The 15,600-nt window shown below is 45.2% G+C and overlaps 1 protein-coding gene across 2 annotated transcripts in view; it reads right to left on the bottom strand.

Moving 5' to 3' along the window:
- Positions 1-15,600, bottom strand: part of ELFN1 (extracellular leucine rich repeat and fibronectin type III domain containing 1) — a 100,192-nt gene that overhangs the window by 54,058 nt on the left and 30,534 nt on the right. The window lies entirely within an intron of this gene.

Here is a 15,600-nt window from a genome sequence, read left to right as displayed (position 1 = left end):
ATTACTCATGATGATATCTTATTTCAGGAAAATTCTTTGAATTGCCAACAATGTAAAGAAACTATACTTATAAAAAAAAACCCCGCCTCCCTTGATGTAGAAACACAAAGACTCCAAAGATAGAGACTTGTAAACCCAAAGTAAGACAAAGACTTTGGAATGTTAAATATCTAACAGAAATCTCAACATGTAACCAAGGGAAAAGGCAAAACTTCAAATAAAAATAACCAAAAGATACTCCCATGAGAGGGGCAGTAAGGTACATGAGTTTGGCTTGCCAGCTTACAAGGGAGTTCACGTATATGTACAAACATATGAATTTTTTTTCAGAATGAATAATAAATTACTTTAATAAGAAGATGTGGCTCAGTTGAGGAGAAGACAAAACCCAAAAAGTCCAGCACTATGGTATCATGGTCCAAAAGCTGATACCCACTTAATTCCTGCTAGAAGCATCAGGTCACTTTCCCATCAGAAAGATGTATTTCAGAAAACTGGCATTTCTCCTGAGATGAATTTGTACTGGTAAAATCACATTCTAAAAGAATTGCAATTGTTTTAATAAATCAAACATTTCATTGCAAGACTTCAAGAAAATTTATGTCTATTTTTATCATACAATAACATTGTCAAATACTTGTATCTACATGACAAAAATTAACCACAAATATATTTTAATATTAACTTAATATTCTATTCAGAATGCAAACAAATGTAAAAATCTTATTTCCTGCAAGATACAAATTCTTGTGTCATTTCACTGCTAAATTTTCAGGCTTTCTAGGTATCTGTTCCAGAACTTGCATGGAAACATAAGGAGAAGGCAGACTCTCGAAAGCCTTGAGGTATGTTGTTGTTATTCTAACGTGAAATAAAGGGAAACCTAGAAGCAAACCTATCTTCAGCCCACAGAATGAAACCAAAATATGAGCATCAGGACTGCAATCTGTCAAACACCCTCAGTGAACTCCACTCATCCAACCTAAGGCAAGCAACAGGAACTTAAAGATACTTTTGGATACAGAAAAAACATTTGACCATGTAGAGTGGCCATTCTTTGTGAACCTTCCCCCCCCCCCCTTTTTTTTTTTTTTTTTTTTGTCTCAGTTTGGTTTATATTTAGAAAACTATAAATATCTCTATTTAATCAAATGAAATAATGTTTTGATAGATGATTCACTCATTTAATCTCCTCTTAAAGAAAGGTGGCAGATAAGACTGTCTGTTTTCACTGCATCTGTTCATCTGGCAGAAAAAAATAATTTCAATGGAAATGTTGCAAAACCCTTTCTACCCAGATGCTATATTTCCATATTTCTGATGCCATCCTGCCTGCAACCATTTTTTTAGATTGCCATGAATTAAGTAGTGTAGGACAGATACCAGCCTACAAAATCAGTATTCAAAAAAGCAACACTTCATTTTGATGATGACTTTGGAAGCCCAAAACAAAAGCTGTAATCTCTTGCCCATATACAAAAATAAACATTGTGGGATGGGTTTAATACACTTGAAAGTTTCATCCCACAAGGTGCTTTTGTGTAAGTTTCAGAATGAAAGTGCTATCTAGAACAAAGTATGCAGGTTCCAAATATGAAGATAATGCAACATTTGTTTGAACTCAATTCTTCCTGGTTTCTCCTCATTCCATGGGTTATTTCTGCAACCATCCAAGAGCTCTTTGGCACTCAGAAAAAATACAACCAAAACTCCACAGGCTTTTAAAAATAATAAAACCAATTGGGTCAAGTATAGTTCTTCAGAACTGTTTTTAGAGCAAGCTGGTATTAAGATTCAAGTAAAAGTACAGATTTAAAGGACAACATATCTGGGATGGAAGTTAAGATTAGTTTCTATTGAATCAAATCTGGAGTATCTTCCAGCCTCTTGTTCATGACCAAGTTTAAGGAACTGACCAGCAAGAAAAATCTGTAGTGTAAAAAACCATCATAATGTCTTATTCTGTGCTGACCTACATCAAATTGAGTTAACTGTATTGATACTAAGTTTGCACATGGTATAGAGCAAAGGAAAATTAACCCCTTTGAACTCAGGGAAAGGTGAAAAGATGCAACATAATACAATGCTCCACAATTATGATCCTCCTGTTTCTTTCTAAAGCATTTGATTATTAGGAAAGCATTCCAGAAGATTACACAAAGTATTTGGGGTCTGAATTGCAATAATGATTATATGTTGCAGTCACAGAGTGGTATTTTACCCATGATCTACACAGCTGAAAAGATAGGTTCTAACTCTGCAGAAGTTTGATGCTATATTTATGTCTTCTGGAGCATACAGGCAGGCAGGAGAGCAAAAGGAAAGAAATATTTGTCACTTATTTTAGCATGACTGTTTTACAGCACGGAGCTCTAACTGCTGTCAAGATTTTTATAGACCACTTTAAGGAACAGATAATAAAAGATAAAAATAATTAAAACCCACACAATTAAAACCAGTTACAGTGAGAAGGTCCTTTTTGCCAATACCCCCTTATCATGCAACTACCCAGAAAAAAATCACATTGAACTGTAACAGATGAACAGGAAAATTCTGCTGCCATCCACAAAAACAATAGGTAAAATCCTTGCAAGACATGAATTTAAAAAATAAGTCGTTGAGATAAAAGCAACTGTTTTTCAAATGGACAGGTGAAAATGGATTGATAAAACATGAAGAAGCAGCTATTGCGTGTAATTTGATGGCAAGTCTGTATTAAACTTAATATAGTGTCTATTGTGCCTCTTCCAGCTGATGGTGTTGATGTTACTGGCTCATGAGTAGTGCTGGAGAAACTGCAGTGGGAAAAGAATCTTCCAACATGTAATTTGGTTTTGTCCTAAAATACAGACATATTGTCAGGAAATAGTAACTGTTACCAAAAATACTGCTGGAATGAAAAATACTGTGTTCTTTCCACTGGAAATAATCTTAGGAGAAGAAGACACCAAAATAGCTGATGCTGAAGTCCCTCTAAGGAGGACGTGCTCTGATTCAGCAAAGCAGGTAAATAGGGGTTTACATTAAAGGAGTTCTGCCCAGTTGAAATCATTCATCTGTTATAATTTTATGCATGTTTATGGGCCCCTGAAGTCAGATGGATGCATAGTGCTTTGCTAAATTGGGTGCTAAATTGGGTGTTTGGAGGGATCCTTCACCTTCCCCTGGCAATTTGGAAGCCACCACTTTGGTGTTTGCATTGTCCTGGTGCCTGGAAACCAGTCCCTCTCTGGTCCCTCCTAGACATGGAAAACCAAGTGTAGGTTCAGAAAAGCAATTTCACTGCAACCCCCAAGCATGTGGAGCCTTGATACAGTTTGAAGCTCCCAATCTTTGTGTTCTTCAGATCCACATTTCCACCAATGGCCTCCATGAGAAGAGCATGGATGGAGGCCAGCAGGAGGTGTGTAGGAACTCTCATGCACCAAGGCAGCACTCAGAGACCCTTCCTCACACAAAAGGAAAACTGATCCCACTCTGAGTCTTAGATTAAAGGACAGGTGACTAAATATTTACTTCAGAATCTGGATTTTAATTTTCAGCTGTTTGATCTTTTTTTTTTTTTTTACCTCTTTACTTATTCTTGAGTATTTAGTCCCATTCCACAGCTCCTGTGTAGATGTGTTAAAAATAAAGTAACAACTAGGGGTGGGATTTTCCAAAGCACTCAGCATTGCCGGGCTCTGTTCTCTTTGAAGTCAGCAGGAGTTTCATTATCCACTTCAATGGGAGCGGTTAAGCCAAAGCTACACATTGTGAACCTGCATATTCATGAAGCAAGCAGCTCTGCTAATGGGACAGGGATTCAAAGGGCTGATAAGATTTTAGTGAGAAAGCTACTTGGGAAAAACAAAACAAAAAACCAAACCCAACCCAAGTAGTTCCCTGAGTACCAGAACTAGGAAATCCTCCTTTCCTTCAGCTTGATTGACTTGGGCACCCAAAGAGTTGTGCATTGCAACCGAAGTCCTTCCTGTGGGTGGGGTGCAGAGATAATGTGCTCTCTCCCACATGGATTCACCAGCATCAAACAAAGGCTCAGCACAACATGGCAGCTTTTTCCTCAGTAGAAGTAGGGCATTTCTCTTCTACCTCTGCCTGTCTGCTCAAACCTTGAGGGAACTTGCTATTTTTGAGACTGCTACCCTCTATCAAATTCAGCTGGAGTTGGATAATGCACTTAAAAGTTGCTAGGAATACACACACACACTCTCTCTCTCCATTAGGGAGTGAGAATTAAATCCATATTTTTGCAGGAAGTCATGTTAAAGCCTCCCAGAATCAAGTGAAAAAGATGGACTCAGAACATCTGATCAGCAGACGGCCTCAGATGGATAAATCATGATCCTCTGAGAATCCTTGGAGAAGGTGCTAAGAGAAGGACAATCCTCCCAGAAAGAAGATGAAGACAAAAATTTGGTACTGGAAAGGATTTAGAAAAAGGACTGCTGAGATAAATGTACTTTCCAGATAAGAAACGACCATACATAAATGCTACAAATACACTCAAAGCAATTGAATTGTCTAAAAACCCTCAGCATTTTAAGGGATCCAGAGTTTGTGAGGAATGGAGGTGCTGCACTTCAGGAAAACCAGACCATTTCTGTTCTGGAAAGCCAAAGCCTCTTTGGCTGCACAAAGGAAATGAAGGGAAGCAGCATCAGCAACTTGTCCCATTGGTATCAGAGCTAAAGCAGCCCAAGAGGAAGGCAGAGTTGGATGTGGTTCCCAAATTCCTTTCATATGGGAATCCAGACTCCCAGGAACAAAGCCTGACCATAGCCCATCCCTGCCAAGAGCAGCCCACTGCCAGCCCAGGTGCTCACAGGCACTGGCACTGCCTTTGGCACCAAGGATATTCAGAGAAGAAAGAGGATCAATTCTCTTTCCACCCCACAATTTCCACACCACTGACAACTCAGAAAACAATTCAAGAGGGAATTCAAAAGATCTGTTGAAATTTCAACGAGGAAATCTGAGTGACTGAGCATATGTAAATAGAAAGAATGAGTAGCACATAATTACATCAAATTGTTACTTAGCAAGGGAAGTAAATAACTCAAAATATGCAGAGCAAAAAATGGTGATGAATTAGAACTAATTACTTAAGGCTAATTAAAATAAGAAAGGCTTGAATTGAAATACATTAATAGCACTGAACCTGTCACCTATGAGGGAATTTAAATGAAAATGATAATGTTGCTTCAGCCTTCACCTGATGGGGAGGGGAAGTTGGGAGTTGGAGCTCATGGCTGCTGTGGGGGTACTGACCATGGTGATGCATTATTTATGGCCATGGTGGCTGCAAGTCTCCTGCTCATGGGAAGGAAGAGGTTTGGTTGCATAATGGATGAGAAACAAAAGATAGTAAGAGAGGCAAAACCTAAATCAGCTCAAAAACAAATAGATCCTGAGATACCTGCTCCTCATGCCAGGAACTGCTATGGTTGTGGAGAGTAAAAGAGAGGGGCAGAGAGATCACGAAGATGGAAAGAGAAAAGGGAGATAAAAGAGACTGAGTGAGCGAGCAGGAATGAACCAGACAGGGAGAGCCTGGAGCCATGACAAATCATCACTGGCTTCAATTACCCGAGCCTGCTGGGCTATGAGATCTGCCAAAGGTCACTGGATTCCTGTCTTTGCAATTAAGAAACAAGCAGCTTCGTAGGTTCCACCCCACAGACCAACTGTCTGCTGCAAGTGTCTGGGGATGAGAGGCATCTCCCATGGCTGTGGGTACCTGCACAGGCAGCAGGGCACTAATGAGCTGGCCCAGAGAGCATGGACCAGTTCTGCTCAGCCAGCACACCAAGATGGTCCTGTGCCAGCAGCTCCTGTCCTGCCAGGGAGCAGAAGGGAATCCTCAAGCAGCAGGACAGCCTGGTTCAGCATCTTCTTGCTATGCCACAGGGCCTAGCTTGTGCTTCACCACTGCCCTGGCTACCCCAACCAGCCCCAGCAGCAGCCACTGACCCCAGCAGACTTGGGTCCACGTTGGGCATGGACTCACAGGGTTCAACGGCAAGTTCTGACCCAGCTCCTGCCACAAGCAGTGAGAACCCTGGCTGTGCACCACGCTCTGGGGCTCACCTCTCTGAGCTGGCATAAAGATCTCCCTGCTCCTCTGGAGCTGTTAGTTGGGGTTACTGCCTCCCTTTTATCCCTCTCCCGCCCCGGGATTCATGTGGAAACCATGAGCTCCTCGTTCTGGAATGCTGCAATAAGAGGGACCACAAAGGGGATGGAGGGTGGGACACCACAGAGAGATGCAGCTTTTCCATCTGCACACCAACTCCCAGGCTGGCTTACATGAATGGGAAGCTGGTGCCAGGCTTGCTGCCAGCTGATGAATCCAATCAGATTCATCTTGGAGCTGTGCATGGAGAAAGCTCTTAAGCCCCAGCATGGTTGGGTTCACCCCAGTGGGTATGGGATGCCATGAGAGAGGAGCAGAGGTGCCATGCTCTGCCCCTTCCCAGCATGGACCAGCTGCTGACCCTGGGCTACCAGAGCCACTCAACAGCACCAAGAGTATGGATTGGATCCCAGGTCCTCTGTGGGTGATGATAACAATCCTTGGATCAATTGCATGACTCTGATGTATCAATGACCATCTATCAGTGCTCAATTTTTACCAACTGCCAGGACAAGTGGTGGTGGGACAAAAAAATCACTGCACTGCATTCCAGGGCTCTGCTTTGAGCGTGCAAGTGGCAAAGATCCATTCGAGGGTGGCTGTAGCCTGATTGCTATTTCTCTAGCCACTTACAAAATAAAAAGAAATAAAATCCCCTCCTAGAAAACCAGAGTCCAGATTTGATGCTTCTCCTGTGCATGGAGGAGCTGTGGCAGAGCAGGAACAGGACCCTGTGAGGTTCTGACATCACTGTCACTGTCTGCCTGACCCTCTGCCCCCAGGGAGGGAAGCCTGGCAGGGTGAGGATGCTGCCCAGGCAGGCACCAGCAGTTGTCTGAAAGACATTTCCTCTTTGTTTCTCTGCTCAGTGTAATGAATCCTGCCTCCCACTCAGACCTGCTAAGTAAGAGGAGTTACTGTGAGTAATCCCCACTTCAGCATCTTCTGCTGTAATCACACAGAAATCACATTAACTATTTTTTTTTCTTTTTCCCAGGAAAAGGAGAAATTAATCAAATTGCAACCCAGAGAGAGCACACGTAAGGGAGAGAAAGGCAACACCACCACACACATACCCTGCAAAAATCCCCAAACTGACATTTACATTTTAAACACTTATACCAGCTAAACAAATAACAGTAATTACACTGTTTTCATACTTTGTTAAATAACTGTTTGTTAGGTAAAGGAAGCCTCTTCCTCTGTGTGTGCAAGGAGTGGATGCTCAAAGCCAAGGAAGGCAGAACAGCTGCTGCTTCCCCTCCCAGGTGCCCCAGTTGCCTCACAAAATGGTGACAAGCGACCCAAAGGACAGGCCTGGGTTTGGATGTGCTGACATATGGGACATGCCACACCGAGGCCCTGGGCTCTGGAGGATGAGGACTGAGAGATGTAAATACCAGCTGCCACGTGGCCTCCCTGAGGACCCAACCAAGCCCATTGCTCCAGACACGAGCACCAGCCCTTGCCCAGGTGAAGCTCCCATGCTCTGAGCAGGATTTTAGGACTGCAAAAGTGGGTTGTACCCAAGAAGCAGGAGAGCTGCAGAAAAAAGCAAAGGAAGACAGAAGAGAAGCAGGATGGAGCCTTAAGGCATCCCTCCAGGGGACAGTCCCCCCTAGCACCATCGCTTTCACACCAGCCAGGAGCTGAACACCCCCCTGATGGCAACACCCAGCTGTGAGCCCACAAGCCATCTCGTGGCTGGTGATTTCCCCTTGCTCCTGCAAAAACATCTCAGCTTTTATCGTTTCCTGCTCAGGTTCTCAGGCAGACAGCTAATTGAAGGGTTTTTCTTTCATTTCTAGTACCGAAAGCCTAGTAAATGCCTTTTAATCTGCCCAGCTTTCCCTTGGATTGGCTCTATCTATCCTCTCACCACTCCTATCCAATTTTTTTTTCTCTTTTTTTTTTTTTTTTTTTTTTTTAATAGGCTTGAATGATGCAGACTGGTGGAGAAAGGAGAAGCCTTCTGCCTCTCCTCACATGGTCAAAAAAGGTGGAGCGGAGCCAGAGCCACTGCATCTTTTCACACCTGGCTGGAACCAGGTCAGGCAGCTAATGCATGTCTAGGGCTCAGAGGCTACTTGTTGGAGACACAGGAAGGCTGCTTGGCTGCTCGAGTGCTGGAGGCTGGGAGAAGAAATTCCAGCAAGAGACATATGTGTCAGAAGGCAGAGAGGGACACGGTGCCAAGAAAAGAGACGCAGGCACGGAGAGCTCTGCTCCGCATGACGGGAAGAGATTTAATCAAGGCTGGATGGATGATGTTGAACTTGTCCCTCGTAGCCTCAGTTGAGACAGGAGATTTCATTAGCTGTGAAAGAGAGTGCTCGTAGCCTGACTGGGTGAAATCCCAGCTCCAGAGGTTAAAAACTCTCCCTGTGGGTCTGTTAGCCTGGGAGAGCCCCGGTCCCAAGGAGGGACCCGGGCTCTGTCTGGCTGGGATCTGTGCAGCTCGCTCACGTTTTAAAGCATAAAACTAAGGGCATCCCATGGGGCCAGGGAAGAGAAATGCTCCAAAAATAACTGCTCTCCCCTCAGAACATTTTCGCTGGAAACATTTCTATTTACCTTTCTGTCAAAACCTTTTCCTGATTTTTTTTTTTCTTTAAGTTGAAAGAACGTTTTCCAGTTCAGCTCTAGTTCTTTCAATGTAGAAATGTTCAGCTTTCTTTAATGACTCCTTTCTCTCCCACTACCCTGCTTTTTATTTGAGTTTAAAACAAAACAAAAACCAAAACACCCACACACACAAAAATAAAACTAAAACAAAAAAAAAAAAAAAAATAGAAATGAGGGAAGGAAAGCTAATAAAATGAGAGAGAACTTTCTTCCATTAGTATCAAATAACTTGAAACAACTTTTTTCTTTTCCTTTTTTTGAAAAAAAAAGGTTTCTGAGTTTTGAAGGATGCAAAACTTTATGCAAACCTTTTTATATAGGTCAAGAAGCCTTTTTGCCAGGAGAAAAAAAAAAACAAAACACTAACCAAACCAAACAAAATTCCTTAATGTGTGGGAAACAATACAGACCAGCTCTAAAAATAATCTACCTTGGCAATGAAAGCTTTGTCCCAGCTGACTGCATCTTGCTGTCACCTTCTCCTGCCTTTCCAGCCTGCAGCTGAAGCACACACAAGGCTCACTCACTACGTGTGCTACACAACCAGGGCTACACCATGGTCTGTGATGGGTCACAAGTGCAAACACCTTCTCTCTGTAAGTTCATCCCCCCCTACACCATCCCACTGCCCTGCAGCTCCTAACCAAACCAAACCTGATGCCAGGGCCAGGTGAGCAAGCTCAGAGTCCTGCCCACATTCTGATTCATCACCCCTGACTTGCAGAAAAGCAGGATCCCTCGTGCTAGCCACAGTTTATCCAGGCAAATGAGACACATTAAATAAAGTAATGAATCATAGGATAACAGAGTGGTTTGGGTTGGAAGGCACCTTAAAGACCATCCAGTTCCAACCCCCCTGCCTGGGCAGGGATAATTCCCACTGAACCAGGTTGTTCCTAGCCCCATCCAACCTGGCCTGGAACACTTCCAGGGATGGGGCAGCCACAACTTCCTGGGGCAGCCTGGGCCAGGGTCTCACCACCCTGACAGTGAATTCCCTCCCTAAATCTCCCCTTTCAGTTTAAAGCCATTATTCCTTGTCCAATCACTCCATACCCTTGTAAAAAGTCCCTCCCCAGCTTTCTTGTACTCCCTTCAGGAACTGGAAAGCTGCCATAAGGTCTCCTTGGAGCTTTCTCTTCTCCATGCTGAACAACAACGAGGGCAATTTTTTTTTTTTCAAAGCTTTTTGATTAGGCAGACTTGCTGGGGAATGCTGCACTCAGCATGAGATAAGATCCCTGTGCAGGTGGGGAGGAAAGGGGCTGCCAAGCAAAGCAAATCAGAGCCAAGAGCTCCTGGGGATGTCTGAGCTCTTTGCTGACCCCAAGGGGAGTGGGATGCAGCCAGGGGTTGGTGGCATGTCTGTGGCTGTGCCTGCACCATGCTCAAGGAGCTCTGGGATGCCATCATCTGGTTTGGTGAGGCAAAAGAGCCTGATCTGACAAAACCACAGTGCTGGGAGCTGAGAGGGGACATCTCTGGAGGTCACTGCAGTGGCTCGGATGCTGCAGAGAGAGATGAGCAGGGCTCAAAGGGGTGAGTCCTACAGGCAGCCTCAGCACCATCACCTCAAGGGAGGTTGGACAGTGTGAGGAGGGTCAAGGCAGAAGTCAGCTGTCCAAGTGTAGTGGGATAGGCTGGCACATGTCAGCCAGGGCAGAGCTGGGAGCCTTGGAAAGTATGCTCAATTTAGGACAAAGAAGGCAAATAAATCAGAGAGAAAAGAGGTGTAATTCCTGCCTCCTTTTAAATTTAAAAAAAAAAAAAAATTCATGAAAATGGGCAAACTTTGCTTCAAGTGATATTTAACACTTCATTTTGCTTCATCCCTTTTGAATACTTCTTATAAAACACAAAGGCTTTAAACAAAAGGTCATTAAGAGATAAAGCATTGAAGCCCTTCTTGTGAGAATGAAAAGAGAAGGCTTCTTGACATTTTTAACAGGGGTTTGTTATTTTTCTCTTTTCCAAAACGAAAATTAATCAACATTGATTTGATTTCACACACAAAAGCTCATTCCCTGGAAGTGGCATTTGCTGACAGAGAGCTCTTTCGACAAGAGAATTCCAGCCAGAGGAGCAGACAATGTGCTGCACACCATTAGGGTACACGAGCTGCAAGGACACTGGTTTCCCAGGGTTTGTAATAAATCTCATCTTTTTTCTGGGTCAAGAAACTCGAAGCTGTCTGGAGGTTATGCTAACACACCAGGGTTTGGGGACTGATGTTGAGATCTGAGGAATTCCTGTTGCCTGGAATAGAAACAATGAAATTGTTCCAAGGCACCATTTATTCCCAGGTGCCTGTGAGCTGTCATTTCTGGGAAAGATGAACAATTTAAGGAGATCTAATGTCTTCAGAAATAATTCAGGAAGACAGAATTCATTCAGCTCCCCAGGTGAATAATGAATGGAACTTGCGTGAGGCAGAGGGGGATGGAGGAGAGCTGACCACCAGGTTTTCACAGCAGTGTGCTGGGTTGATGGTTGGACTTGATGTTCTTAAAGGCCTTTTCCAACCAAAACAATTCTATGAAAACTCTGCCTGGAAAGCACACATGGTCCAGAAGAGCCAGGTGGATCACCCAAGTGGGATGATCCTTTCCAGTGCAGTCAAGGACCAACCCAATCCCCTTGCCTTGAGCCTTGGGCTATTCTAGCAACCCAGTTCCCCTCAAAAAATGTCTGGTTTGTCTTTCTTCCTTTCACCTGTTGGTCAGTTCTAGTCTAAGCACTACAGAAGGACTAACACAGGCTGCTCTCACTGGGAACAAACCCGCAATGCTACTAAAATTGAGTTGCAGAGTAGTAGATAATTTGTCAGGTAGCTGTGACCCATTCTGAATCTGCCACAGCATTTACACGTGATGGGGGTCAGAGATGGGATGGAGAAGGAACAGCATGGAAAGAATCCACCTGCTTTCCAACTTAAAACCACAGAATCATAATAGAATGACTTAGGTTGGAAGGGATCTTAGAGATCACCTATTCCAACCTCCCTGCATGTGCAATTTAACATGATAACACACTAAGCCTGGACACCAGGATGGGTCCTGCCTCCTGGGGCCCTGCCCTGGCTCTGTGCAGATCCCATCCTGGCTTGTGTCCACCTCCATGCATATCCCACTTTAAAGTGCCTTGGGTCCCTGCATCCACATTGGGATGCCTCAGATCCCTATATCCATGTCAAGGAGCTGAGAATATGGCAAGGGAAAAGCAAACAAAGTGAATGGGAAAAGCATAACAAAACCAGTGGAAAAAAGTCTTCCCACGCCACTCTGTGCTTCCAAGTAAATGAGGCTAATTAACTAATTGCCTAAATGATTAGGGTTATTTTTACACTTGTATGAGGGCCTGGCAACATTGCCAGTTTCTCAAGACTGGGCTATGAACTCTCAGCTTCTCAGACAGTTAATGAAGCAAAGTCCCTGGCATGGGGAGCTGGAGGGCAGAGCAGCTGCTGGGCCAGGGCTGAGGCTCAGGTGGGTGCTGTTTCTGCAGGGAAGGAGCATCTGCAGCAAAACAACCCCCCCCAGGTGACACTGTTGAACACAAAAGTTCACTGTTACTTGGTGAAATCTCACCAGCACCTCAATCTGCCTCCCAGTGAGAGATTTGTTCTAAAGCATCCCCTTGACTCCACCAGTTTCCCATTGCTGCCGAGGTGGCAGAAGCTGATGGGGAGAAAGGGCTTCACACATGGGTGAGAGGAGAAGACTGATGGCTCAGGGTGGGTCCCTGTGTCCATCCTACCAGTGCCTGCAGCTCTCATGACCCAGAGCAACTTTGGGCAACCAGGCAGGAAGCAAGGGTAGCACACAGATCAGTTTCAGCAGCAGAACCTGCTTGGAAATAGCCTTTGGGCCATCAGGAATGCACTATCAAGCTACTATCCATGCACTTAGGGAAAGCTGGGATGTGGCTACAAGCAGGGACTTTGGTGCCTGCATCTGAAGGAGGATGGAGCTTGCTGGAGGTGGCTTTAACAGCTGGTGTGGGATCTGCCTGGGATTTTAATCTACAAAGCTTGCTGGCATCTACAGCATCACTGCAGAGTTATCACAGTCCAGAGCTTCCAGCTCCAGTCTCTTGAATCATCTATTAGCACAGAAACCCCCTCCCTGGAGCTCTGCCCCTCCCAGGGAAGCCGTGGGGCTCCCCAAGCTCTGGGTGCAGAGCTGCTTGCTCTGTGCCTGCCCTGGGACACAGCCACTTTTCAAGCCTGGTTTCCCTGCTGTTGCCTGGGGGAGCAAGTTCAATCCTCTGCCTCTGCTTCCAGAACTAATTGGGGTTTGCTGTCCTAGTGATGCCTGGTGTCTCCACGCTTCGAAATGGGTTGCAGCCAACTAACCAGAACATGTGTGTCCCTCCCCCTGCAGGGAGCTGAAAGCAGTTCCTGGGAGCTGCTGGTGGGACTGTATTTCTTGAGCTGCACCCATTGCTGTTTTGCTGGGAACAGCAGCCCCCAAAATCTCTGGGATGAGAGATGTTCTCTGCAGGCAGGGAAGTGATGCTGCACAGCCTAAGCACACAAAATCACCCCCCCACCACCACCACACATACACAGATATCTACTTCACAAATTAGCCAGAACACCCTCCACAAGAGGAAAGCACCAGTCCATGTGCTGTGACCTCCACAGTCCCATCCGAGGCAGGCACCCAAGGTGACAGCAACTCCCTCCTTCCACTCTGAGAACGTGCCATTTTCTTGGGTTTTGAGGGATTTTTCTCCCGGAAGAAAACTAAATGTTTTCTTCTCTTCATCTAAATGCCAGCATCTTAGCTCACAGGCAGAAATTTCAGCTAACTCCATTAGAATCCCCCAGCCATTCCTGCTGAAGAACTAGTCCCCTCAGGAGCTAGGAGATTGATAGACCTCCTTTTCTGCAATAAATCTCACTCATCAGATGTAAAAAGGTGACATTTCAAGCTTGGCTCTTTTCTCAATGCACAAGTACACAGAAGTTTAGGGTGGCAAGTGTCTTCCAGGTGTATCATTGAGGAGAAAGGCAAATAAAAGTCCCCTGTCCTTTGGATGAAGGACTGAGCTCCTTTCTGAGTTATCTCCAAGATTATCTGCAGCACTAGACCAGCCCTGGCTTAGTGTGGCTGAGTCCTGGAGACCTCCAAGGATGGAGATCTTAGCACACTCTTAGCACACATTATTTTTCTGAATACCCTGAATCTCCCAAGCTGCTTTCATGCCCACTGTCCCCCCATTAGGTTGCCTGCTGCTACTGAGAGGAGTTTGGCTCTATCATCTTTGCAAACTCTATACATAACTCCATAGTTATTTGGTTCTGCCCTTCAAACCTGGATTCTGCTGGCCATTGGGATACAGAATTTTTGGATACCCTGACACTCCTGGTGAAGGGAATATTGGCACTGTGGAAAACTATAAAGACACAGATTTCCTTAGGCCAGTTTCTGCCCAGCCCAGGCACTTGTCCCTCCTACAGAGCTCCTTGGCCTTCCCAAATGTTTTGGTATGGATCAGCACAGTGATGAAGATGGACCAGATGGCAACCACTGCTGTACTCACCAATGCATGAAGGACTCCTCACACCTCAGATAGCAAGGCAATCTTTTGCCCTCTTTCTATCTGCAGACTCACTTCTCATGCTCTGGCCATCTTGTTTGCTGAAGAACTTCTCTCATTTGGAGCTGGCCAGGTTTTGCTGTTGAAAAATGTTATTTTCTTGAGGTTTACCTGGTCCAGAGTGAAATCCCTGTTGGATCAGCCTCTCATACCTCAGAAAAGACTAATAATTTCTACTGGTTTGTCAGTGGAACTCAGGGAACCATTGTCCCACAGCTTTGTAAATATAAAATGGAGATTATGCTTCCTGGGGTGATTTGGCAGGAAACTTCACCGCTTGTCAAGGGCCTTCCTGTGTGTGAAATGGAAAGAGCAATGCTGCCCTGTAGCTCTCTGTTTGCAATGTACTTAGAAATTCTTGAATACCTGGCACTACACACACTGTATTATCTCCTACCTCATCTCCTGTGCCTGAAGCTGGCTGCCTGACAGGAAGAATTATTCCAGATTTCTGCTGTCCAGAAAACAGCCTGGCAGGAAGACTTGCAAGTCACACCTCCCTGCCCAGTGCCATCTTCTGCCCCATTGCTCAGTAACCCACTAGAGATGACAGAACTTGTGTTCTCCAGCCTGGCATTAGCTGGTATCCCCAGCCTGGGAACTGGGAGTCAGGAACTGGCTGTGCTGGGACCAGCTCAGGCTGCTGGTTGCCTGCTGCCACCACACTGGATGCTTCCCCCAAGACCCCTCAGCCACTCCAGCAGGGAACTGCAGGCCATGCCCAGGGATGCTCATCCCACCCACTCCTGGGGAGCATCAGGGAGCCTGGGTGGCACTGGTAGGGCCCCAGGGAGGTCAGCAACACTTAAAGTACAGGAGACTGTCCTGTTTTTTTCATCCCTCCTATCCCTAAGCCTATATTGCAGTGGAGATGAAGAGGGCTTGAGTTTAGAACACTGATTTTTTTTCTTACTGCCCAACAGCAGGTGCTGCTGGAGGTGGTGGGGCAAAGGGAGGAAAATCTGGTTGAATTTACCAAATGCTTTTTCCCAGCACAGTTGCAAGTCCATTTCCTAGTGTTGTCATTTGCATATTTTATCCCCTAAGTTTTGCATACACATAAATGCAACACGAAACTGCAGACACTGTCAGAAGATGCTAGAGAAGAAAGGACAGAAACTTGTCCTTTTTCCTTAGGCTTATAGAAGACATCACAATGAGAGCTTGGAGAAGGGGCTGTGCCAGACCCTTGCCTGAAAAAGCTCTGCTTGGGGGGACAGAGAGGAGGCACAGGA

Source organism: Heliangelus exortis, chromosome 17 (genome assembly GCF_036169615.1).
Source record: "Heliangelus exortis chromosome 17, bHelExo1.hap1, whole genome shotgun sequence".
NCBI lineage: Eukaryota > Metazoa > Chordata > Aves > Apodiformes > Trochilidae > Heliangelus > Heliangelus exortis.
The sequence above is the reverse complement of the archived record's forward strand: the minus strand, read 5'-3'. Positions and strand labels throughout refer to the sequence as shown.